The 11701-nt window shown below is 35.7% G+C and overlaps 1 long non-coding RNA gene and 1 other non-coding gene across 2 annotated transcripts; one reads left to right on the top strand and one right to left on the bottom strand.

Moving 5' to 3' along the window:
* Positions 1–733: 733 nt before the first annotated feature.
* LOC108005265 (uncharacterized) lies at positions 734–1557 on the bottom strand. The gene is made up of 3 exons (XR_011604762.1): positions 1262–1557; positions 880–1200; positions 734–822 (listed from the first exon to the last, which is right to left on the bottom strand). It is a non-coding gene; the product is annotated as an uncharacterized lncRNA (long non-coding RNA).
* Positions 1558–2975: 1418 nt separating this feature from the next.
* On the top strand, positions 2976–3048 carry TRNAR-UCG (transfer RNA arginine (anticodon UCG)). Its single transcript has one exon. It is a non-coding gene; the product is annotated as a tRNA-Arg (tRNA).
* The last annotated feature ends 8653 nt before the right edge of the window (positions 3049–11701 follow it).

Consider the following 11701-nt stretch of genomic DNA (forward strand, 5'->3'; position numbering starts at 1 on the left):
GGGGTGGTGGTCCTTAATAGGTGGTCCATTGTGGGAGGTAAAGTCCACCCCAGTATGGTATTACAAATTTCCCAACCAGAAAAGGACATTTTTTTAACAGGGAAAGTTTTGGTTAGTTTTCCGAGCAAAAGCTATCGTGTCCTAAAAGCTTTCGAGCTTGAGGAGCTATGTTTTTCGAAAAAGTAAGTTTTTAATCATCCGTAACATCTGTTATTAAAATTAACTGTTATTTTGGTTAATGATTTTAACATTTGCCTTACTTTTATGTAACTACTTACTTAACATCCGGAAAGCGCCTGAAAATCTCAACTACCAAAATTCGTGGGCGCCAGGAAAGACATAAGTGTTTCTTTCCCTTGAAAATTTTAATATTTAATTTTTATTTTAGAAAAGTTAAATGCATTTTAAAAAATTGTCAAAAACGTATTTTCAGAAACTTGGTAGGGGAGTGTCATGTCCCGAGCTAAAAAGTTGAAAACTAAATTTTTAAAAAAATGATGGCAATTTCCTAGTCAGTCAAAAACTATTTCAAAATGACATTATTTGAGAGTATTCTAAGAAAATCGCATTAAAATATTCCATCAGAACTAGCTAAAATCAAGGGTTAAATGGACTTCCTCAAAACCAACTTAACCTAAAAACTAAAAATGCGACAAAATTAAAATGAATACACAATTAAGAGCTCAGGAACACTAAAAAGAAAAGCCCATCATCAAAATTAAAATCGTTTTACTTTTGGATTTTTTTTATTTTAAATATCTCCTGGAAATACCCATATATGAATACTAAAATTTAAATGTTTCCTATCCAGTTCTCACAATTCTGAAAAAATTATTATTACTATTGCTTGTGTAAGGTCATAAATTGAGATAAATTTACCAAAGTGGCCTCTCAACATTTTTTTTTTTTGTCTCCATGCAGACGGCACCAAATGCGAGTTGCCTTTTTCAAGAGATCGTTGGGCGCCAAGTCCTTATTCATCCTTTGAAACCTGCGCATGAAGGGTATAAAGCCGCGTTTCCTTGGCAGAAAAGTAGGAGGTCCGGCCTTCTTCTTGACTTGGTTTTTGATTGATTTGGATAGCTTCCTTTCCTTTCTTTTCCTGGAATTCCTCTCACGGGCGTACGGAGATCGAACTGGACTACGTTCAGATTTATGGGGACTGTCTCCATGGGACTGACTCCCAAACACAGGTTCTTTCTAACACACGTGTGCTAATAAGTTCTACATAGTTTTTATAATTAAGATATTTCTTACTTACCATATTTGTAAACCGTTCCTTTTCTTGGAGGGTCAACTTGTTCCATTCTCTAGCTCCGAAACGTATGACGTCCTGTGGGGAAATTCCGCAGAATCGCTTTTTGTATTCGGTCAAGAATTTTAGGTAGCCATTGGTTGAAATGCTCTCTACTTTCTGTAACTTGTAAATTGGTTTACACGGTGCCATTCCGCTCCTTTTTCCGTCCATTCTTTTTATTTATTTATTTGTGTAAAACTAAAATTTTGTACCTCTTACACGACACTGTTTTCAATTGAATACTAATGCGAACACTGATTCTGATTGAGAAGCTGTTCTCCCAGCTGCCACGATATTTTTTTTTGTTTATTTACAACTTACTTAAAAAAGTATAAGTCTTAAAGATTTTTGTAAAAATATTATACCGTAAAAAGTGCAGTAAAAATGTTTATTACTTATTATTTCCGCAAGAAATAATCAGTGTCTTGGCTGCCATAATGCGAATAAAGGTCCGAGTGAGGAATGTCACATCTTGTTGAGTTCGTTGTTTAATTTCCAATCCATTGGCATTCAAGCCTAAAAATTTTAATTTTTGCCGTTTTTTGGAAAAAAAAAGATGATGCACAAAAAAATGCGAAAATGGGTCAAAAAAAAAAAATCCTTAACGTGATTGGTATAGATAGCATTTGTAGCAAGCTGCTCAAAACAGACTTTCTTTTTCATGTACGCCTTGATTTAGCTAAACTACGACTGAAAAACCACTAAAAAATGAGTATTTTTGACCAAAATCTAAATCCCAAAAATATCCGATGTACCCCCTTATAAAAAATGAGAAATTGGGTCAAAAAATAAATGTTCCTTAAAGTGATGGGAATCGATAGCATTGGAAGAAAGCTGCTCAAAACAGTCGGTCATTTTTCTGTACGCCTTGATTTAGCTAAACTACGACTGAAAAACCACTAAAAAATGAGTATTTTTGACCAAAACTGAATCCCAAAAATAACCGATGTACCCCCTTTTAAAAAATGAGAAATTGGGTCAAAAAAAAAATGTTCCTTAAAGTGATAGGAATCGATAGCATTTGTAGCAAGCTGCTCAAAACAGTCGGTTTTTTAGCTGTACGCCTTGATTTGGCCAAACTACAACTAACAAACCGCCTAAAAATATGCATTAGTTTTCATAGTCATATCCTGCAATAGAGATCCTATCGAAAATTCCCAACCAGTTCTAGCGCTGCTTGCAGTTATACCGCTGACCAACGAGTTTAATGATGATGATTGTTGTTGGCCACTACATGAAACATGCATGTACAGTGATGCCTCTTCGCTTCTCTTTGAGTGTTGGCTTAATGTCAAGCCTAAGATTTCTTGAAATCCAAGCCATATGACAAAGGACTTTCTCTTCACCAACAAACATAAAGAAAATATGCGTAGTAGATAATGACATCTATTTCTTCCTGCTTTTGAAATTTTAAACATACAAATCAATTCTTCAGTAACCGCGAATTCTTAAGACGTAGAGGTTTACCTTCTACAGATTGTGTGCAATCTAGAGAAATACAAAACATATATTTAAAAATTAATTTGGTAAATCAAACATGACTTTATAACATAAATCCTGATTTAAGTTAAAAAAACTAAGATTATAGTTGATTATCTGCTGTGTGACAAACTATTTCCTATGATAATAAGTTTAGTTTTAACTTATGTAGGTAGGTTGGGATGGAGCTTGTATAACTGACCGTGTGGCCCAATGGATAAGGCGTCGGACTTCGGATCCGAAGATTGCAGGTTCGAGTCCTGTCACGGTCGTAATACAATTTTTTTTAAACAAATTGTTCGTAAGCTCTTTAAAATAATAATATGGTAAATACCAGCGTTATCCTTTTATGTAAGCCAAGTGAGGCACTGAACAATTTGAAACCCAATTAAAAGATTGCTGCACCTTGTCAATATTTTCTGAATGGGGGATTGAAAAAACCTCTCAGCCTCGGTTAGAAAAAATAGTTAAGGTGGGTTAAAAATTATCCGAGCTAAGATTAGCAACAAGTATCTTAAGGACTCCGAAAAAAACTGCTAGAAACTCAGGATTAGCCGAGACTCAGTCCTTGAGCTGCTATACGAATTACTCGAAGAGCAAACTAGGTATAAGTAATATATTAAGAGTGATATGGGTCAAAACAGCGCATGTTTCAAAAGTTAACAGAACCTAAGAGTAAAATACAATTTCAGAAAAAACGACTAGTAGCTCTCTCTCAGTTTTCATCCACTTTTGCTTGCATTTATCCAAGTTTCACACCCATCCATAATTATTGAAAACGTGAAGAAACAGCATCTCAAATCTCTTCTTTCTCCAGTGCGCAGAATCTGGGAGAAATGGGAAAATCGCTGCTATTAAAACTCGGTTAACAGTCGTTCAAGATGTGCCGGCACTTCTATTTTGGACAGCGCTATTTTATCCGAAATATCAGCTGAATTTTGAGCTGGAGCAACACACTTAACCCTTCATCCTGATTTTTTCCCCATCCATATCATCAAATAAATCTCAATTACCCGAAGCAACAAATCACTGGCAGTGCTAATGTAGGTAAAACACAATAAAAAGTCTCAGGGATTTTCCACAAGCTCAACGTGAAGTATTTGTTTTCATTTTATCAAATGATTGTAAAAGAAGGGGGTCGATTGTATATGTTTTTTCTGTCATCGTAGAGATATAATGTTTAAAATTCTAAGCAAAAACAAAGGTTGGAATAAAATGAAACCACTATTGATTGCCTATAAATTACTGTTTAATTTCTGTTGTATTTCTAAATATCAAAAATATTAAAAAAAGTATTTCTTAAAATAAACCAACATGCATATAAAGGTATTTCAAGTAATTAGCAAAAACAAACGTTGAAAGGAAATAAGAACTACTTTAGTTTGCCTTAAGAAATTCCTTATTCATTACTGTTGTCTTTCTGATTTCAAGGTAGAAAAAATTAATGATTAATTAAAAAATAAATCCACATAAGACAATTCATTACCCAGAAAGAACACTTTTGAATTGGATAGGCATTAAAGCGGAGTAAGCCCCCAGTTCCCGTGCTCTTGTTTTATTAATTTGCGAAAATCCACAGACAATAAATCAACCTGAGTAGCAGCTATCTTATAGCCGGAACATCAACTATATTGTTCGGTTTTTTGTTTGGGGGGCGAAGCGAGGGAGTTTTGTTTTTGTGTCGCATACATTTCGAGGCTTCCGGTTCCAACGTCTTCATTTTGCAGTCATCACGTTTCACCCCGCTTCCTTTTCCTCTTTGCTTTTACCGCCCCGCCCCCCATTTCTTTTCCACGCCCCCGCCCCTGGCACATTTTCGCCTTTTAATTTCGCACTTGGGTCATTTTGTTGTTTGGTGTGGATTATAAGACCACTTCATATTCATGCAACTAACAACCGACCGAGCCGGCGCAAAAAAAAGGGCTCCGTCACCCGAAAACCCCCCGGAAAGCCAGACATTTGCTACTTTGGCAGTGGCGGCCGAAAGGGGGTGGGGTGTAGGCATAAAAACCAGCTGCCTTTTGTATTTAGCCACAAAAAAGGGGGCGCAGGGGGCAGGGGTCGAAGGCTAAGAACAACGGCAGCAACAATAAACATTCCCAGCGACTGGCTGGCCAAGTGCAAGCTGACCGAAATGAAAGACCAAAAGGTTTTCGCCGGGCCAAGGGGCAAAAAAGTCAGTGGAAAGTGAAGGAGGCGAAAAAGGCCAGGCCAAAACGGTCTTGGCCCGAGAAAACTCTATTTGCACACGGCAAAAAATGGTACAACGAATATTAGGCAAAAAAAATATCAATATGTTTTTAAATTAATTAATCAAAATGTAGTTAAATTATTTTATTAATTTAAATTAGCCACGATTTTTATATATTACAATATATTTAATATATTAAAAGACATAAACATTTAAAATAAAAAAGAGAGGTTTGAAATCACTTATAAAAGTGGCTAAAAGTATGCAGTGACTTATTATAAATTAATAATTGCCTACGATTTTAATATTTTCCAATATATTAGATGTATTAAGAGACACATACCCATTTTAAATAATGCAGAGGCTTAAAATCACTTATAAAAGTGGACAAAAGTATGCAGTGACTTATTATTAATTAAAATTATCTACGCTTTTAATATTTTGTAATATATTTAATGTATTAAGAGACACATAAACATTTTAAATTAAAATGCAGAGGTTTAAAATCACTTTTAAAAGTGGCTAAAAGTATGCAGTGACGTATTATTAAGTTAAATTTGCAACGATTTTTATATTTCCCAATATATATAATGTATTAAAAGACACATAAACATTTAAAATAAAAATGCAGAGGTTTGAAATCACTTATAAAAGTGGCTAAAAGTATGCAGTGACTTACATACATATCAATTCTGCATAAAAATGGTAGAGTATAGCATACTTTTAGGCACAGTTGTAAATGAATTTCTTATCACTGTATATTTTCAAGTGTAAGTTTGTATCAATGTAGAAAATATTTTTTAACCACTTATTATATTAAATCTTTAGTTTTCATATTTTTTCTCCGTGCACAAACACTTCAATGTCTGCCATTCGACGTCGCTGGGACAATATGATGGAGTAAAAAAGAAAAGCACACGGAAAACACAGAAAGAGGAGCTCACAAAAGTAACAACTTAATTTCTACTGCCTTTTTCCACCGCTTGCAGCTTGGTTACCCTTTTGAATTCATACTGCTCTTATTGGCCATCCATTGAAACATTGAAACCTACTCCATCAATCAGAGAGCCAAAAATGCTTGGAACTAGCAAATGATTGGGGCTTTTTGGAAACTTCAAAACTCTTCCATAACGCGTTTAGTTTTCTATAGAAATTATTTTTGTAGGCATTTCCTTCCAATAATGTCACATTTTGTCTGCCATTATTTCAGTATTACCAACATATAAAAGACGCAAACGTAAGCCGATAGGATTTCCATTGATAGAATTCATGGAATAGATCTCAGTTGCACAAATGTGTAATAGAAATAAGAAGGCAAACAACTGACTTACAAATAGAATTTAAGTCCACAAGAGTTCCATAATGTTTCAAGAAGGTAAGTAAGTGTACTTTTTTAGCAAAGAGAAATTTAGCATTATTTAGAAGAAACACAAAAACTCAATAAGGAACCTATTAACATATAATAAATTCTTTTAATGCTAATTAATTTTCTAAAAAATCTATGATAGCATAAAAACAATATATCTAATGTGGATTAAAAGATAATAATTAATTAAGGCCTGAAAGCAAAATGTTAAATTAGGTCGGTTTACGTTGGACTACTTGGCTTAAAAATTATCCGAAAGCCCTGCTTGCCCGAGCTCATTTCCCTTAAGCTCTATTAAGAACTATCATCAGGTGTCTCTTTGTTAGTTACCCTTGACCCTTTCCCACCCCGCCCCCTTTTCCGCCCAACGCCCACTTAAGCCGTATAATACCAATTTAGAAACACCGCGAGGGGAAAAGGAACTCAAGCTGCCAGGGCAAGCGCCTTAAATAACGGGGAAAAAGTTGCTGGCCTTTGTTCCACGTCCGTTTTGTGGGCCACTTTTATTTATATCAACATATATACACTGAAATAAAAATCTGGACTCTAAAGGTATCACATAATAAAAGGATTATATGAATTATACAAGATTGTTATAAGAAACTTAAAATAATCCACTTCAAATCAGTGGAATTGCAACTAAAATATGTAAGCTTAGCTTTTCGAAAATAAGAAAGTATTTATAAAACCTTGAATGATTTTATAATGACATTTAAAATTTGAAATAATTTCTAAATAGAAAATTAAATTTTTACCTATGTTTATGTCCCAAGGTATTCATTATATATATAGTTATCATTAAAATTTCTGTGAAAATAGCTAAAATATAGCATACTTTTTAGGACTCAAAAAAGTAATTCTAAGAAAATCGTGTTACTTATATTTTCTTCAATGCACATATATAATTTCCTTCTTTATTTTTGGCTTTGCTAAATGTCTGAAAAAAGTGGAGAAAAACCGGGGTCATAGTTCACAGCTGTTCATTTGTAGCGCCTTTTTCAGCCACTTGTTTTGCGACCCGTCCAGTTTTTCCGTTCCACTTCCGCTTTTGTTTCGTATTCGCCGTTCCCCTTTTATACTTCCCTTTTTGTTTTTTTTCCCTTTGCGACTTCCTGCTTTTCTTTTCGGTGTTATTGTTGTTGATAATTTGTTGACCATCACATTTTCCGCACATTTTGCGTCTACATTTTATTGCGGACTGCAAACTTGGAACTTCTTCATTTGGCTCCGACTGTCCCTTTCTTCTGGAAACTACCCGTCTCTTTCTTTTCGGTTGGTGCCGTCCCTGTCGCACGCACTTCATGCATTATTTAACTATTTTCTGTCCTCCATTCTCTTCTGCATTTTGCCCTGTTTTGTTTTGTTTTGTTTTAATTAAAAGTGCTGACCACCAAAGAGCTGTACCTAGTTTTCCCCCGCGTTTTCCTTTCTGGGGGGTTTTTAGTGCCCCCCCCCCCATTTTCCGACCCCCCTTTCCCACTACTCGAGGCATGTCTGTGCATTAATGTGGCTTATAATCAAGATCCGCCAACAAAAAGCGTAGCAAAGTGGAGTCGAGTCAAGTGGAATGGAATAAAAAGTTGTTCGTCCTGCTTTTTGGCCACATCAAAGGCAAGGCCACTCCAGCCCCTATTTTCGGCATCACCCCATTTCAGGACCCATCCACATCCATCCATCGATTGTGGTCGCATTTTGTTGTTTATGTTGTATTCCATTTCGGTCCGTCGAAACTTTCATCATCCGCTTATCTCCGTTTGCGGTTTTCATATATCCCCGATACACTAGATGGAAATTCATAAATATATAAAACAAGTTCACATGGTTTGGGAGAGAAAAAAATAAATATATATTCTTGTAAGTCCTTTACTAAAAGGAAAAGACAAGATTTACTAAAATAAAGCAGAAACATATTTAAGAAAACTGTTGAGGTGAAGGCTGTCATATGTATTTCTTATTAAAGGAAAAATATTCCATAATTTATTTTAGATGTGGTTATTACCGGCTCCTTTAATTTTTTTAAAATACTTTAGAGAAAATAAAATGTTAAATTTAATAAAATGAAATGATTTATAAATGATTTTATATAACATTTAAAGTGAAAACTTTTATTATATTTTTAATAGTAAGCTAAACTAAAATTAAATGGCGATTTTTTCATGATATAAACAACGTAAGTCAACACTTTAATATATATTCTTAAAAATATTTAACATAAAAAGTATGTTTGCATGGCATGGTATAAGTATAGATTTTTCCAAAAAGCTTTTAACCCAAATGCATTGTAGTAACTCGCACCATTTGCTCCATTTTAAAAGATCCCTCGAGCGAATACCTTGACCCGCTGACCCCATTCGCCATCTTTCGCTCAATTCATTTCAATATTTCCCGATTCTGCGGATTTTCCTGAGGTGAGTGGAAGTAAAAGACAGCCCACGTGGGTGGGGAAAATTCGAAAGGGGGCGGATGGAAATTCAAGGGGCAGACAAAAATGGGTTAGGGATGGCCGAGGAAATTAACGACACGGCGCGGTTTTCATTTGTTTTCTAATTTAAATTTATGTTTATGAGTTATGGCCAAGGCAGGGCCCCGCCCCCCCATTTACCGCCCGCCCACTTATAATTATGAGTTTCTGGTCTAGGCTCTTTGAGGTTATGTTCGCAGGCAGGCTATTAATTTTTGAGCACTTCGTTTCGCGGTCTTGGATTAGTTTACAAGATGCGGGGAAACCTTCGAGTAATTGGATGAAAAGCGGCCAACAGGCGAATGAGTAATGTGGTCGGCAATTGACAGATGGGTAAGTCGATTCACCGAATAAATCCTTATATCAAGAGTAAGGAGTTGGGCCGTTTCCTACTCAACTTTCCCAATTAACTTTATGTGGACTTGTTTATGTTTTGTCAACTCGTTGCCTAAACACTACCTTTTATTAGCTTTACGTTTTGATAAATTTATAAAATTTAAGTAAGTAGCTTCCTGGATTTTTCTACATTACATTTTAAAAGGACTTTAATTTTTATTAAATAGTTAACTCATTGTTTAACCCTTACAATTTAAATTTCCTTATTTAGATCTAGTTTTTTCCATGAATTTGATATCATATCATATATTCTTATTAAATAAAACGCAACAAGCACATCCTCTTTGTATGCCAAATGTCCAATGTAGATTTTTGTACCCCGAACCATCCAATATTTCGATGCTTTGCTGATGCGGCACTCGCCCGATTTTACCCAAAAGAGTCCTAAAATTCGCGAGGAGCAGGGGACTCCAGGTTCCAGGATAGTTGGCCACACAAACGGGTCTGAGGTTAAGGCCACGCCCCCCTTTGGCCGCCCCTCCTGAGAGAGGGAAAAAATTCATTTATTATTAAAATCACTTTCGTTGCAATGAGGATTCCAAATGTCCTATCGTTTCGTTTGTTTTTATTGGCGTGCGTGTGTCGCCCTCTCTATGTTTCAGTCCGTCTCTCTCTAACGCCCATCTGCCGTCTCTTTCGTGGCCTGTGTTTGTCCAAAATCCTGACGAGAATTGTCTTGAACTAGTCCAGTTCCATGTGTAATGTGCTCTGGTCCCCAGGCTTCCCCTATAGCCATCCGCCGTTCTGGAATCCCTGCTCTATAAACCTCTTCTTCCTGTCAGAGCTGTTAACTGGGCTATTTTAAATCTAAAAATTGCTGGCTTTTGATTTACATTTTTGTCAGTTTTAGCTTCTTAAAATTGTCGATTATTTGTGGAACGCATTGGTATTTTAAACATTTTTGAATTGTCCCAAAAAGTATGCAACTATTTTTTTTATTTTGACAAACTGATACATTTCTTCCGAAAGATGTACTTTTTTACTGCATACTTTTAGACAGCCGTAATAAGTAAACAATTATTTCTCATTCGATAAATAGTGGATATATTTTATATTTATTTAATTTCTTTATTTTTAAAGTTTGGTCAATTTCAGCTTCTTACAATTTTTGTTTATTTATGGTGTCATAGGAAACTATAGAATAATATTAAATTAAATATTTTTTCACTTCATACTTTTAGACACCTATATTAAGTTAACAATTGTTTCATATTCGACAAGTAGTAGTTAGTAGTAGGTAAAATAATTTAAAATTTCAATTTGACAAATTGATGTATTTATTCTGAAAGACGTTTTTTCACTGCATACTTTTAGACACTTGCATTAAGTTAACAATTAGTTAATATTCGGAAAATACTTAATATATTCCATTATATTATATTATATATTTAATTTGTGACTTGGCTAATTTTTTCTAAAGCTAAACGTCAGCAGTGGCATATAATTTCCGCAGCCCCCATAAGGATCTGCAGCACTCGTCCTTTGAACCCCCTTTGGAGGCCCTTGTTGTTGCTGGGTTAACAAGTGTCATATGTGGTTGCTGGATGTATCTCCATCTGTCTGACTGTGGTAATGGCACATCCACTACTCCGTATTTGCAGGAACAGGACTTCATCCCCCCCCCAAGGCCTGAGTTTCCAAGCCACCAACATCAACATCCTTATCCTTCGACTGCTGAAGCACCTGTCTCAGGTCGTGGCATATTCCTTGGATTTAACTCAAGTGTGCTTTGGAGATTTTGTAGCCGCTTTAAAACGTTATGCACCACAGGACAACCCCTCCCTGGAAACCCCCCCCCCCCCCCCCATATATCCTTTTTGGGTTGTTTGTTGTTGTGTTGTTTTGGGCTGCGCAAAATGTCAACGAAAGTGCAAATAAAATCTAATGGCGAAATCATTGCAAAAGTTACGAACACAGACGTGTTCCCGTGTGCGTGAGTATCTGTGTGGATGGCTAGGTGTGTGTGGGTGAGTCCTTAATGGGCTTGTCATTTGGTTTGTCGCACCCGCGTGAATTTGTTTTTATTCCAGCATTGCATTTTATGTGTCGGTCGGCATTTTTGGCAAACGCATTTCGCATTTTCCACAACCTTTTCCGAAAAAAAAAATAAAACGAACAAAAAAAAAACAGGCAGTCACACATTCCAGCGATTTAATGACCCCAAAGTCGAGGCAACCGTTTTGCCATCATCGCAAAAATCTCGTTAGGCATATTAGTCTCCAGCCAAAAGACGCAGGGCCTTGAAAGAACACAAACTTGGCCTTAACTTTTAAACGATTTGGGTTTGGTTTTGACTCAATTCAGGGCAAAATATCCTATGGCATTCGACAGTTACATGGGAGTACTTTTCGTCAACTCTGCCAGGCATTTAAAAGACATGCTCTTCAATTTTCAGAGAACATGGAACTTATTCGTTGACAAAGTTGATAGATCTTTGGGCCATCAGCAATATAAATATTAAAATAGGTAAATGTTACAATGTGACAACGCAACAAAATTAATTTTTTTTGT

Source organism: Drosophila suzukii, chromosome X (genome assembly GCF_043229965.1).
Source record: "Drosophila suzukii chromosome X, CBGP_Dsuzu_IsoJpt1.0, whole genome shotgun sequence".
Lineage (NCBI taxonomy): Eukaryota > Metazoa > Arthropoda > Insecta > Diptera > Drosophilidae > Drosophila > Drosophila suzukii.